Here is a 15,566-nt window from a genome sequence, read left to right on the forward strand (position 1 = left end):
GCTTCCGTCATTAGGCGCTACGTACCCCGCAACATTGTCCGCATTCCGCACCGCAGTGAGAAACCGCTGCGTGCGAACGGGTCGGAATGACCCCCATAGTCCTGTAGAAATGCTCAAATTCCTCCTTTAATCCTTGCCTCTCACACACGTGCCTCTCACACACACACACATGCCTGTCACTTACACACACATGCTTCACACACACACATGCCTCTCACTTACACACATGCATGCCTCTCACACACACATGCCTCTCACTTATACACACACGCCTCTCACACACACACACACACACCTCACTTACACACACTCACACACACGCCTCTCACACACATGCTTCTCACTTACATACACACACGCCTCTCACACACACATACACACATGCCTCTCACTTACACATGCCTCTCACACACATACCTCTCACTTACATGCCTCTCACTTACAAACACACACACACACACACACACACACACACACACACACACATGCCTCTCACTTACACACACACACACACACACACACACACACACACACACACACACACACACACACTCCTCTTTTACTTGAACACACAACTTTCCTTGACACACACACACACACACACACACACACACACACACACCTCACTTAAAACATGCACACACAAAACACAGTTCTTCCAACATTTATCAAAGCCCCCCGAGCACCCCCAACTACACCTTCCCCACCATAGTGCAGCTTGAGGCCAGTGCCTACCTTTGGCTATAATCAGCCTGATGGAGGAGCAGAGAGCTTCACGTGGCTGGCTTGCTTAACTGGAAGGGCCCGGGAGGAGCTGCAGCCAGAGCCAGCTCTCTGTATACACAGGAAGCAGCTTCCGTGTCACGGACACAGCTCCTCCGTCTGTAGGAATAATTTAAAAAAAAAAGTAGCAGCGAGCGATCGTCAGCGGGAGACAGTGGAGAAGTGCCCCCTTGAGATCAGGAGCCCGATGGCAGCCGACTCCACTGCCTCCCACAGTTCCGCCCCTGTCTGATTAAGACACAGGTTTACACCTGAGCATCATCAAGTCTACATCTGGTTAGCTGCTGAAGAGCAATTTGTAATATGTTTGAGTAACAATAAAATAAACTACATTTCAATGATGAGTTTGCATGAGGGCAAAAGGCAGATTGGAAATGTTGGTAGTTCCATAGTTTCAGAGATGATGGGTTAAATGGTTTCCTTCTGTTTTCATCCTAAGTCCTGAATAAGGTCTCAGTTTTCGTAAAATTTAAGAACACTAAAAAAAAAGCACTGTTGAAAACACTGCACAGCCTAAGCAGTTTTCTAGAGGATTTAAAGTCTTTGAAATCTTCTTATATATTTCAACCAGTTGGTCCTTTTCAATTACTTTCTTTTTTTCAAATTTGCTTTAAATATTCTTTGATGTTCACGGTGAAGTCTTTGTTTGTAAATACAATCACCAACTGTGAGAGCTCCCACAGACAGGTGCATTTATTTTGAAGTCAGTTGAAACACTTTCATTGCACACAGCCAGGATCCAATCAATTGTGTGACCTATAAGGACAACAAGCGGACAAGGTATTTATGTAATCAATAAACGTCTGTTTTTTTCATTTATAATATTTACGGAAAATCAAGTTATTACTTTAGTATTCATACTGTAAGACATGATGTACTGTAAGAGAAATAACATGAAAAATACAAAAAGAGGTGAATATGTTTTAGAGCATTGTATTTTATATGCTGCTTGCATTGAATGTTATTTTGCTCCACCTGAGGCAACTTTTTAGAACATGTTGGTAATTTAAAAGCTGTCTAATAGACCATGTTGGCAATTTATAAGCAGTCTAATAACGGAATAAATAATAACATTAAATCACCTTACTCATATAAGAGTACAAACTTAAATGACAGGAAGGAAAATTAAGGCTATAAACAATTGGTTTGGCACAAATCGGAAGCGCAGCATTGTCTACACAGGTGGCTTATTGATTGCTGTAGCTCTCATTCTCAGTGAGTAACAATAGTCAGTATGGAACAAGTCGTAATTGTGTTATGACACCTCCACCTGGTGGAGAAAGAAGACAGTGCAGGATTTCCTTCAGCATGTACTGAGAGGCCGTGATGCTCCTTGCACTGTAAAGTTGGCCTGTACAATATTGCATACCTCCCAACATGACCCTCTCCAGGAGGGACATGATGCTCTGCTCTTGGACTTACCTCTTAATGTATGATTGCCATCACCTGTGCTGAAACACCTTTCTTATCCATTAACCTGTTCTACACAGGTGACTGCAATCATAAATGAAGAGAAAAGTCCAGAAGCAGAGCATTGTGTCCCTCCTGGAGAGGGTCATGTTGGGAGGTATGATATTGGATGGCACTTTTGTAACTTGAAAAGGCTGCTGACCCCGAACATAAAGGCGGAATTCCCCTGGCACAAGTATCCAGAGATTAGTCCAAACTGCTCGCTGCTTTGGCAAGGCTTTCAGAGAAACCTTCACAGAGTCACCAACTGGGATGTTTATGCGGTGAATTCCTACTAACTGCCAGCTGGGAACCGACACAGAGGTATCAGTCCAGCTCATATAAACCTGTACCACCTGCAGAAAGGACACAGAGGTTACTAAAACTATCTCATGGTGAACAGACAGCTTAAACTAGTTCTATGTCAGACAGAACAATTGTTTCATTGGTCAATACAGTATTATTGTAGCATTAATGCTATCTTTTAGGGCATTCTAATTATACATATACAGTGAAATACAGTAGATGTTATATTTATTATAGCCTGTACCATGTCAAGGGTTGTTATTATTACAGGTTGAGTATCCCTTATCCAAAATGCTTGGGACCAGAGGTATTTTGGATATGGGATTTTTCCGTAGTTTGGAATAATTGCATACCATAATGAAATATCATGGTGATAGGACCTAAATCTAAGCACAGAATGCATTTATGTTTTATATACACCTTATACACATAGCCTGAAGGTCATTTTAGCCAATATTTTTTATAAGTTTGTGCATTAAACAAAGTGTGTCTACATTCACACAATTCATTTATGTTTCATATACACCTTATACACACAGCCTGAAGGTCATTTAATACAATATTTTTAATAACTTTGTGTATCAAACAAAGTTTGTGTACATTGAGTCTTTAAAAAACAAAGGTTTCACTATCTCACTCTCACTCAAAAAAGTCAGTTTTTCGGAATATTCCGTAATTCTGAATATTTGGATATGGGATACTCAACCTGTAATATGATTAGAAACTATCAAATCACTTGCTCACTCCACCAAAAATTAAATAAAAACAGATAACCGTGATGTGAACAGTGAACATCTTTATAAACCAAATAAGAAGATAAAATACACAATATGCTGTAGTATACACTGACAGCAGTTCAGTTCGGTTTCTCTGGAGGGCCTTCTTAGTCAACAAATGATTGCAATAATTTATTTTTATTATTATCATTATTATTATTATTATTATTATTATTGTTTTTATTATTATTATTATTATTATTATTATTATTATTATTATTATTATTATCCTTTATATGGCGCCACAAGGGATCCACAGCTCCCATTACACAGCACATAATCAAATGAGCAAACAAGAAAATAGCACTTACAGTTCAAGACAATATAGGAAAGGTATAGAAAACCAGGGTTTAGGTGCCATCCAAGGGAGTATGGAGTATAAGATAGTGTAAGTAAGAAAAGGAAAGGCACATGAGGAAAGATATATAACAAACATAAACAAGACTATAAGTAAACTAACTAAAAAACAGCATTAGATATGCCAGTGCATTTCTATATACACAAGTAATTATTATAGGTTAAATCTCAATACAATATTAACATCCTGCATATGATTTGGTAATGTTAGCAACTTTGGATGTTGGTATTAGGAATTCTCACAAAAGTATTAGTATTGTTATGAGGTAAAACAGCGGCTTGAGCGGAAAATAATGAAATCGCAGATTCCAAGTAGTTTTCTAGTCATATGCACCTGGCTGCAATCAGGACCTTACTGACTCATTTATAAATTTGTCTGAAGCAAAAAAAAAAAGACAAACAAAGTCTTGCTGGGGCATTCTCTTTTAGATAAATGTTGCAAATTAAAATAGGAAAGAACGTACCTTCGTTAACTCTTTTTCTTTGAGGTCCATGGGATCCACAAGGTTAACCTTGGGTATGGCTGGTGGAGACCAGGACTGACACGTAACAGCAAAGCTTGTGAGCTTCACAGGATACACTGAGCTCCTCTCTCCTCCTACCCCGCCCCTATGCTCAGGCACTTCAGTTTTAGTTAACAAGCCCATAGCTGGAGAGAGGAGAGAAGGAAGAATGGTACACACACAGAAAATCACACTCTCATAGAGAAGAGAAGGGAACTGGTGACTATAAAAGCAACCCATTGAAGCTAGGTGCATCAGGGTGGGCACCCTGTGGATCCCATGGACCTCAAAGAAAAAGCGTTAACGAAGGTAAATTTTTACCATAACTCTTTATTTCTTTTTTCGGGGTCCATGGTCTCCACAGCGTTAACCTTGGTATATCTCAAAGCAGTTGTAATAGGGAAGGAATGCTCCTAAGCTGAAAGGAGGACACTGCGGTAAGGGTTCCATCCTGAGAGGTAAACATATCAAAGGCATAGAACTTAAGAAACGTGTGGACAGAAGACCACGTAGCAGCCTTGCATAATTGTTCAGCAGTCACTCCACGGCGTGCTGCCCACAAAGGACTCACAGAGCGAGTAGAGTGAGCATAGACTGTACTTGGATCAGGAAGATCACCTGCGTGAAAGCCTGTGAGATGGTCATGCGGAGCCAATGTTCCAACGTTTGCTTATTGGAAGGCCAGCCCTGCTTGTGGAATCCATAAAGGATGAATAAGGACCACGTGGATCCAGTATGGTCCACGTAGATCCTGAGAACACAGACCACATCCAACGAGGTGTATTCTTGAGAAAGACCAGGTTCGTGGAAGGCCGGTACCACAATTGGCTCGTTGATAAGGAATATAGGGCCAAATTCAGACCTGATCGCAGGAGCTACATTTGTCTCTAAAGGGCAAAACCATGTGCACTGCAGGTGGGGCAGCTATAACATGTGCTGAGATAGTTAGATTTGGGTGGGATGTTTTCAAACGGAAATCTAAATTGCAGTGTAGAAATAAAGCAGACAGTATTTACCCTGCACAGAAACAAAATAAACCACTCAAATCTAACTCTTTCTGCACGTTATATCTGCCCCACCTGCTGTGCACATGGTTTTTCCCATTAGATAACGATTTTGCTGCTGCGATCAGGTCTGAATTAGGCCCTTAGACAATACCTTAGGTACAGTTGCAAGAAAAAGTATGTGAATTTCCTGGATTTGTGCATAAATTGGTCATAAAATGTGTTCTGATCTTCATCTAAATTCACAACAATAGACAAACACAGTCTGATGAAACCAATACCACACAATTATATGTTCTCATGTTTTTATTGAACACACCATGTAAACATTCACAGTGCACGGTGGACAAAGTATGTGAACCCCTAGGCTTAGAAATACTGGCTGCTTTATTTTTACACTACAATTTAGATTTCAGTTTGAACACACCCCACCCAAATCTAACTCTCTCTGCACATGTTATATGTGCCCCCCCCCCCTGCAGTGCACATGGTTTTGCCCAACTGCTACCAAATTTGCTGCTGCAATCAACTCTGAATTACCCCCTAGGAGTGGGCGTCCTGTAAAGATGACTGCAAGAGCACAGCGCAGAATGCTCAATGAGGTGAAGAAGAATCCTAGAGTGTCAGCTAAAGATTTACAGAAATCTCTGGCACATGCTAACATCTCTTTTGACGAATCTACCATGTGTAAAACACTGAACAAGAATGGAGCTCATGGGAGGATACCACGGAGGAAGCCACTGCTGTCCAAAAAAACCATTGCTGCACGTTTGAAGTTTGCAAAAGAGCACCTGAATGTTCCACAGCACTACTGGCAAAATATTCTATCGACAGATGAAACCAAAGTTGAGTTGTTTGGAAGGAACACACAACACTATGTGTGGAGAAAAAAAAGGCACCACACACCAACATCAAAACCTCATCCCAACTGTGAAGTTTGGTGGAGGGTTCATCATAGTTTGGGACTGCTTTGCTGCCTCAGGGCCTGGACAGATTTCTATCATCGATGGAAAAATGAATTCCAAAGTTTATCAAGATGTTTTGCAGGAGAACTTAAGGCCATTTGTACACCAATTGAAGCTCAACAGAAGATGGGTGATGCAACAGGACAACGACCCAAAGCACAGAAATAGATCAACAACAGAATGGCTTCAAACAACAACAGAATGGCTTCAAAAGAAAATACGCCTTCTGGAGTGGCCCAGTCAGAGTCCTGACCTCAACCCGATTGAGATGCTGTGGCATGACCTCGAGAGAGCGTTTCACACCAGCCAACCCAAGAATATTGCTGAACTGAAACAGTTTTGTAGAGGAATGGTCCAAAATTCCCCCTGACCGTTGTGCAGGTCTGATATGCAACTATAGGAAACGTTTGGTTATGGTTTTTGCTGCCAAAGGAGGGTGGACCTGTGTAAAACTTACCTGATCCATGTGTTTTGGTATGTTAGCTATGTATGTTTTTTGCAGCAATCTTTGTGGACTAGAATGAATTCCTTGTTTTTTTCTACTTCTACGATCGAGATACCTTGTACTGAGCACAAACCTGACAGGAACGGACAAATTCCCTTACATCTTTTGAAAGATTAGGCCACCACACTGAGCGAGAGATTAACTCCAAGGTCTTAGTGATACCCGGATGACCAGAAACCTTATTATCATGAAACTCAGCTAGAACAGTGCCTCTCAGAAATTCAGGGACGAAGAGACGATCTGCAGGAGTGACTTTGGGAGCCTGCTGCTGAAGCTGGACTAGCTGTGTAAATAAATCCTGTGTGAGGCCAGCCCGGATGATAGACGATGTGACTATGGGGGTAGTAGCCGGGTGGTTATTGTGAACCCGGAAGAAAACAACGTGACAGGGCATCGGCTTTTGTATTCTTGGAACCGGGCCTGAAGGTGATAATAAACCTGAAACGAGTAAAAAACAGCGCCCAACGTGCCTGTCGAGCATTAAGCCGTTTAGCTGACTCAATATACTGCAGGTTCTTGTGGTCAGTAAACACCGTAATGGTATGCCTTTCTCCTTCCAGCCAGTGCCTCCACTCCTCGAAAGCCCATTTAACTGCCAACAATTCTCGATTACCAACATCATAGTTGGATTCTGCGGAGGAGAATTTTCTGGACATGAAGGCACATGGGTGTAATTCCTGAGACTCCGGGTCTTCCTGAGAAAGGATAGCCCCCACTCCAACCTCTGAGGCATCTACCTCGACAATAAAGGGGAGATCCGGGTTAGGGTGTCTGAGTACTGGAGCTGAGACAAAGGCCTGCTTTAAGGCCAGAAAGGCAGACTTGGCTTCAGGCGACCAATTGGAAGGATCCGCTCCTTTTTTAGTCAATGCCACAATAGGAGCAACCAAATCTGAGAAGGTATGAATAAAACGCCTATAGTAATTTGCAAACCCTAAAAAGCGCTGAATTGCTTTTAAGTTCGTGGGTTGTGCCCAATTTAGGATGGCCTGGAGTTTTTTTGGTTCCATCAAAAACCCCAAAGGAGAAATAATATACCCCAGGAAGGACACTTCTGTGATGTGGAAATCACATTTCTCCAGTGTGGCGTATAAATGATTTTCCCGTAACTTCTGAAGGACCAGTCGCACATGGGTAATATGTTGTTCAAAAGACTCAGAGTAAATCAAAATGTCGTCTAAATAAACGACTACGAACTTTCCTAGAAAGTCGCGAAGGACGTCGTTAATGAGATCTTGAAATACAGCAGGAGCATTAGACAGCCCAAACGGCATCACCAGGTATTCATAATGTCCCGACTGTGTGCTGAAAGCCGTCTTCCACTCATCCCCAGATTTTATTCGGATGAGATTGTAAGCCCCTCTAAAATCTATCTTGGAAAAGATAACGGCAGTCCGGAGCTGATCAAACAGTACTGAAATCAGTGGCAAGGGGTAGGTGTTTTTAACAGAAATTTTATTCAGAGCCCGATAATCAATACATGGTCTGAGCGACCCATCTTTTTTCTCAACAAAAAAGAACCCTGCACTCAATGGAGATTTCGAGGGTCTAATGAAGCCTTTTTTTAGGCTCTCCTGTACATAATCATTCATTGCCGTAGTTTCCGGCCCAGACAGGGCATATAGTCTCCCCTTAGGCAAAGAGGCACCGGGAACTAAGTCGATAGCGCAGTCATAGGACCGATGAGGAGGCAGAATATCCGCATTACCCTTGGAGAAAAAGTCGGCAAAGTCCTGATATTCCAAAGGAATAAGTTCTGGGGTGACTGCCGCAACCCGGACTGGACGGGAAATACATTCCTTAACACAAAAGGGACCCCATCGGGAAATCTCCCCAGACCGCCAATCTATGGTGGGATTATGAAAGGCAAGCCAGGGGTGACCCAAAACTACGGGGACAGCCGGACAATGGGTAAGGTAAAATTCGATTTTCTCCGAATGTAGGGCCCCCACTGTCAGTAGTACTGGAGGTGTGCGGTGAGTGATTACCCCATTAGAAAGCGGACCACCATCCAAGCCGTGCATGGTGATACGTTTATCCAAAGGTATCTGTGGAACGTCCAAAACCTGAGCCCAACCAAGATCCATGAAATTTCCCGCAGCTCCACTGTCGACGAAGGCCGACACCAACGAACTGAGGCTACCAAAGGAAATTTTTACAGGAACTAATAAGGAATCATTAGAGGAGATCAACTGCAGACCCAAGTGAACCCCCTCACAATTCACTGGGTCAGAGCGTTTCCCTGCTTATTCGGGCAATTACGTGCGATATGTCCCTTGCCACCACAATACAAGCTCTGGGGACAGCCGGGAGAGACCCATTTGCATGGGCTCCTCGACTTCCTCAGGGAAAGTATACACACATGGACTAGGCCTGAAACTAGCTCCTCTTTCAGCCCTCCGCTCCCGGAGACGACGATCAATTTTAATAGCAAGCTCCATGAGTTTGTCTAAAGTCTCTGGAGCGGGGTACTGCAGGAGACTGTCTTTAATAACTTCAGACAAACCGAGGCGAAACTGACTGCGCAGGGCCGGGTCATTCCAGCCACAGTCGTTCGACCAACGGTGAAACTCGGTAAAATACGCCTCTGCTGGATTTTTCCCTTGCTTAAGTGCACGCAAGTGGCTCTCAGCCGACGCTTCTCTATCAGGGTCATCGTACAAAAGGCCTAGAGACTTTAAAAAGGCATCTACAGATAGCAAGGCAACATCATCGGCTTTTAGCCCAAAAGCCCAGGTTTGCGGATCGCCTTGTAGTAAAGACATCACAATCCCGACCCGTTGAGACTCAGTACCAGAGGATCGGGGCCTTAAACGAAAATTAAGCTTACAAGCTTCCTTGAAATTAAAAAAATCCTTTCGGTTACCTGAAAAACGGTCAGGAAGGTGCATCTTTGGTTCCGGAATCATATTCGGGGAGGCTCGCAAAAGATCTTCCTGCGATCTCACCCGAAGAGTAAGATCCTGAACCATCTGAGTTAGTTCCTGAATCTGGTTGGCCAAAAGCTGGCTGGGATTCGGTCCTAATACTGCCGGATTCATGAGGCCGAATTTCAAGGCCCACCAAAAACAAATAACTCTTAATATTATTCTTTTTTTTGTTTGTTTGTTTTTGGGCCGGTGATAATGTTACGTTCCTGATGCTCAGAACTGGAGAGATGTTTGTGTAGAGAGTCCAGAGCACCAGGACGTGACGCTGAAATAAGGGATGGTACGGGAATAGCCCCTAGCACCCTACCTCCGTTGTTTTACCCGTGTGGTCAGTTCACGCCTGAGTGACTATGGTTTCTTGGGCCCACGGCAGCCGCGTTTGAAGGGCGGATTAGGTCTGCCCAACTCCGATGCCCCCAGGTCTTAGAGTGAGACAAGGCGTGAACCGAGACAGGATAATAACAAGGGGACCTCTAACTAAAGCAAACAGAAGCTAGGGGCTACTAACTACCCTAAAACTAAATATATGTGCGGCACGCCGCCAAAGGAAAAGAACAACAAAAGATACCACTGTCCACTCCCCCACACGGCACCGCCGAGTTCCGGGGATGACAGTGAAAAGCGGAAACCTCCGCAAAAACCACCAATACAAAAGTAAAACAAGGACTAAGCGGCCTAGGCCGCAACATGCGGCAGAAGCCGCTACTCACGAAACCGGGAGAGAACCCCAACAAGCGAGAACCCCCAGATGACCGCAACAGGTTCACTTGGACAGGAAGGATTCCCAGGACCGGCTTCAGAACTCCAGAACTCAGGAGCACAGGGAGCAGGATCGACCAGATACAGCTGACCAGGAACAGACGTTGCAAGGCAGGAACAGCATACAGGAAGCTATCACCGGCGAGGCTGCAGTGTGCTGGCTCCCATAAAAAGACCCTGCTGGCCAATGACAGGAGGGCCAGCAAGACCAGCCCCCAGACCCTAATTACTAGTTGCCGTGCAGCTGCCCTGCTGCACGAGCAACTATTCAATCCTATCTGGCAACGGGGAACGCGGTCCGCCAATGGCGTCCCCGTTGCTATGGACCCAGCGGCTGAGGACGCCCGGCGTCCTAGCGTTGCCAGGGACCCGGCGGCTACAGTATGCACGGCGTCCTGGCATTGCTAGGCGCCGGGCGGGCAGGGAGGGAGGTGCGGCGGCCGTGAGCGTCGCTCGGAAGCAGACCGAGCGGCGCCGCGGACCGTGGCACCTAACACATAGTGCCCCTTACACATTTGCTGCACATTATTAATGCATTTATACACATGACATGCATAATTCACTTTACACATATGCCGTTAACGCTGTGACCCCTTCCTGCTGGATACAGATGTGTCCTCATAAATCTTGCCTCAATGTGCCATGCAGCAGGAGATGCCTGGCATGTATCAGTTCACAGCTCTGATAACATCGGGCACCTTTTTTTAATGAAAAATAATCTTATTTGCATTTGATATGCCTAGGGGCACCAGCAGCTTCTGCTGATTAAAATCATATGCAGCATGCCTATATTCTGTGTGTGACTGCGGCTGTATCTGCATACAAAATGCTACACACAGAATATAGCCATTCTGCATATCATTTTAATCAGCAGAAGCTGCTGGTGCCCCATGGCATATCAAATGACCTAGGCATTTGCCTAGTTTGCCTATGCCTAGGACCGGCTCTGCTCCACACTGAATGATATGAACGAGTTCTCGTTCATTAATGAACGAGAACGTTCATATCGTTCACAGAAATCTGCCAGTGTGTAGGGCCCATTAGTATCAATCTTTTGCAGAGAACATATTTCCAGCCAACCATTAGGAACAAAATTGCCAATTGTATCCTTGTTCTATATATGCCCTATGCAGCAAAATTGTAATATATAAAGTGGCAACTTTCAATCCACAGATCGTAATACGTGATTAGCCGTGGTCAGAAATAGATAGTAATATTGAATTCAGTGTTTATTTTCTGAAAATAAGGAATTCTGATCTAAATGAGATTCCAAGAAAGGGAGGAAGGAAAAGTCAGAAGAAAGTGGGACATAAATGACATGTGCCAGGTTTCTGCTTTTGAGAATCTGCTATGAAAGCATTGAATTCTCAATGAGAGAACCACATGGAGCACATGCACTAATCTCAAGTCCTGTATCTGCTGTTAGCGCCTGCTGTGCCCTGGTATGCATGGGTTAATGAGAGTACAGGGAGAGGTCCCTAGCTGAAGTAGGTGTATCTGTTGCTCAGAGTTGATGAGCCCAAAATTAAAAAAATTAAAAATTATATATTTTTGTGAAAAGAATGTCAATTGTTTATTAAAATAATAGCATCCATGGATAGCAATGAAGATAATCCTTCAGTGTTAATAATAATATATATCACAAACGCAGTGTTAGAATAGAAAGTCTAAGGAAAATAGGTTTCATTTGCGCTGGCGTCAGGGTTTCCTCTGTCCTCAATTTTTCTTGCGACAATGGCAGATTGGGCTGGGGGGGAAGGCGCTGGGGAAGTGCTGACCTCCCATATGCTGATTTCCACCACCAGCTCTCCTGGCCAGCAAGGGTCCCCAGCACCAGTGTACATTTCATCCCTGGTGGTCTAGCGTGGCCGCTGACATTTTTTTAATGAATCCAGAGCACATCAGGGCTGTCGGCCGTCTTCCGGGGCCGACGGCATATGGAGTGAACTATATGCGGGTCCCACAACCTGGAATCTGTCTTGCCCAGTATTATCCAGTTGCAGTCCTGGGCACCTCTGTGCCTCTGCTAGTGTAAGGTGATTGCCAGGGGTCCTGCCAACATAACCTACCCAGTCGTGGTGTCGTGGTCTGGTGGGGGTGTTGGATCATCAGCGCTGGTGTCCTTTGGACTGCCAGGTGCTGATTACTCAAAGAAAAAGAAAAAATCATAAAAAAATTAAAAAAGCTTGGACTGCAGTATGCAGACCCTTTCAGTGTGACCAGCTCCTGCTGGCACTGAAAAAAACTGAAGTGCCTGAGCATGGGGGCAGGGTATAAGGGGAGAGGAGACCAGTTCTGTACATCCTGGGAGGCTCACAAACTTTTCTGTTCAGTGCCAGTCTTGGTCTCCACCAGCCATCCAGCCATACCCAAGGTTAACCCTGTGGAGACCATGGAAACCCAAAGAAGAAATAACTTTTATTCTATATCCTTAACCACTTGCCTGGCATGGTCGCATCAGATGCGACCACACCAGCAAGTGCTTTATCTGGCCTGGTCACACAGGATGCTACCAGTCAGATAGACAGTGTGGGAAGAGAGACTTTGCGCTGCCTTAGCTCTTAGAGGGTCCGGAAGGTCTCTCTGCGTACCAGCACCGTCCCCCAGTGTTTGCCGTGCTGCCAATCACTGCTGATCGGTCAGCATGGCAGGACCCCCCACCCAGCGCTGCAGACAATAGCAGCCACTGGAAAGGTGTAAATTAACTCCCTCAAGCTCCCCTGTGTACCTGGTGGCTGTCCCAGCTTTTAAAATGATAGTCCCGATGGTCGCGCCATTTCCGATGGTGCCCTCCGATGTTTGGGGGGAAAAGGTAAAACATTTTTTACAAATATCTAAAAAATATTTTTTTCTTTTATTTAAATAAAATCATTTTGGCTAAGAATACATGTTCTTCACCTAATTCACTCATAAAGAAAAAAAAAGACTATTTCTGAGTGGTTAAAATAAAGTGCTAAGAATTTGTCAATAGACAACATTATTCAAAGCCATAATGCAAAGGTGATCATCACACAATAATCATGCAATCGCACCAGTCGAAAATATAAAGTGGATACACCCTGTACATATCTCCTTATATTGGATACATTTTTGGGGTTCAATTACCTTTACTGGTGTATTGAGCCGCGGGAGTGGCTGTAAATTTTGATCTGCATATACCTCTTCTCAATTTAATGAGACACTCATTTATCTATTATTTAACCACTTAACTGATGATTTTTTCCCAAAAAAAAACGCTCCGAAATTGTTGAGGTTTTTTATGAGTAAATTAGGTGAAGAACATGAATTTAACCCTATCCAAAATGATTTTAGTTAAAAAAAAAGTAAAAAAAAAAAAAATATATATATTTTTTTCATTCATCGAAACATCGATCGCGACCATTGCGACCATCAGAAACATCGCGACCATTGCGGCTTTCATTTTGAAAGCCGGGACAGCCTCCAGGTATACAGGGGGGTCCGGGGGTGGCTTGGGGGATTAATTTACACTCCCCAGCTGCTGCCATTGTCTGCAGCCGTGGAGGGTTGGGGTCCTGCAGTGCTGACCAATCAACAGTGATCGGCAGCACGGCAATCAGTAGGGAGAGTGCAGGGAGGCAGAAGAACCTTCCGGTCCCTCTGACAGCAGCAGCGGTGGGAGGTTTCTCTTCCCTGCCGCTGCTAACACTGTTTATCTGACTGGTAGCATCCTGTGCGACCAGGTAAGATAAAGCACTGGCTGGTGTGGTTGTATCTGATGCAACCATGCCAGGCAAGTGGTTAATGGTGCATACTGATATTGACATCAATAGCTGTTTATAATGATAGGGTAAAGGGCCGGATTAAGGGCCACATGGGCCTGGAGCTGAAAATTTTCAAGGGCCTATACTGAGAGAGGAGGAGCTGTGATGAGTGCTGTGTGAATGTGACCAGAGACAGATGAGTGTGTACAATATACAATATACAATATGAGCCCTAAATACATAAACATAAAAAAATGCATAATTTTGTGAGAAAACTACAAAAACTATTTTTATACTTGTGATTTATGATTTTTGGCCAGTTGTGCAGCTGGTCATCATCCTTCTGCCAGGATGATGGGCCTATTTTTATGTGGAGGCCTGGAGCTGTAGCTCCAACCACCCCATTGTTAATCTGGCCCAATCAATTACTTTCTTGGTCCATGTAGTAGGAAAAAGAACCTTTGTTATTTAAATTCAAAGACACGCTGTATGTATATGCAACAGTTTTTATGGAGTGTATGATATAAACCTCATGAAAATTTTAAAAGGACTTGATTAATAGATGATCATTTCCTCAATTCATGGGAACAGTTAATTCTTTAACAAGAATCATCCACTTGTGCATAGATTCATTCAGTATTCAATGTAGTACCGAATAGAGTTGTACTGAGTGCAAATAATTATAATTCTGCATGCACATCCCTTTGTTGTAATGTTTTGGTATCAAAAATGCAGGTCACACCAAGAGGTGTTACATTCATAGTCTTTGTCTCACAAATGCTTTATATACGGTAGTTTCATTCCTAGAAGCCGGATAAATACGATATCCTGGCAGACGGGATGCCAGCTATCAGTATCCTTCCAGAATACCATTCTATTCTCACTTGGTTTGTAGTGTGGACCCCCCAACCGAGTGGGAAGTATGGGCGGGTGTCGGGATGCCGACTGTCGGTTTATCGGCGGGTGCCATGATTCATGCGTCGGTCTCCTGAATGCTGGGATCCCGACAGCCGGTAAACTGACTCCATCCCCTAGAAGCAACCAGAGAATAGATTGAAAGTTAGTACCTGGATGTAGTTCACTCTTAGGGGGTCATGCTGCTGTGTGTTTTCGCTCAGCAGCGATCGGGTTTGAAATGCGCATGCGTATGCACCACAATGCGCAGGTGCGAGGTCACTCCAGCTAGGGGGAGCGCAGGACAGCGATGGGATGGTCGAAGAAAGTGATCGCACCGGCGATCGCAAGAAAATTGACAGGAAGAGGACGTTTGTGGGTGTCAACTGACCGTTTCCTAGGAGTGTCCAGAGAAATGCAGGCGTATCAGCCGTTTGAAGGGAGGGTTCCTGACGTCAGCTCCGGGTCCGATCATAGCACTGGAAGAGTAAGTACTGAGCTGTGCAGAGACTGCTCTCTGCACATGCATTCGCACCCCTGCACAGTGATTACCCCCTCCCTGTAGGCGATGACTATCTGGTCGCAGCAGTGCAAAAAACGCCTGCTTGTGACC

General features: G+C 44.3%; 1 long non-coding RNA gene across 1 annotated transcript in view; it reads right to left on the reverse strand.

The window, feature by feature from the left end:
- Positions 1 to 706: 706 nt before the first annotated feature.
- The window catches only part of LOC135050984 (uncharacterized), a 73,509-nt gene continuing 58,649 nt past the window's right edge, over positions 707 to 15,566 (reverse strand). The window contains exon 4 of the long non-coding RNA XR_010241971.1: positions 707 to 1,539. This is a non-coding gene — a long non-coding RNA (uncharacterized LOC135050984). The remainder of the gene's footprint in view (positions 1,540 to 15,566) is intronic.

Source organism: Pseudophryne corroboree, chromosome 2 (assembly GCF_028390025.1).
Source record: "Pseudophryne corroboree isolate aPseCor3 chromosome 2, aPseCor3.hap2, whole genome shotgun sequence".
In the NCBI taxonomy this organism is placed as follows: domain Eukaryota; kingdom Metazoa; phylum Chordata; class Amphibia; order Anura; family Myobatrachidae; genus Pseudophryne; species Pseudophryne corroboree.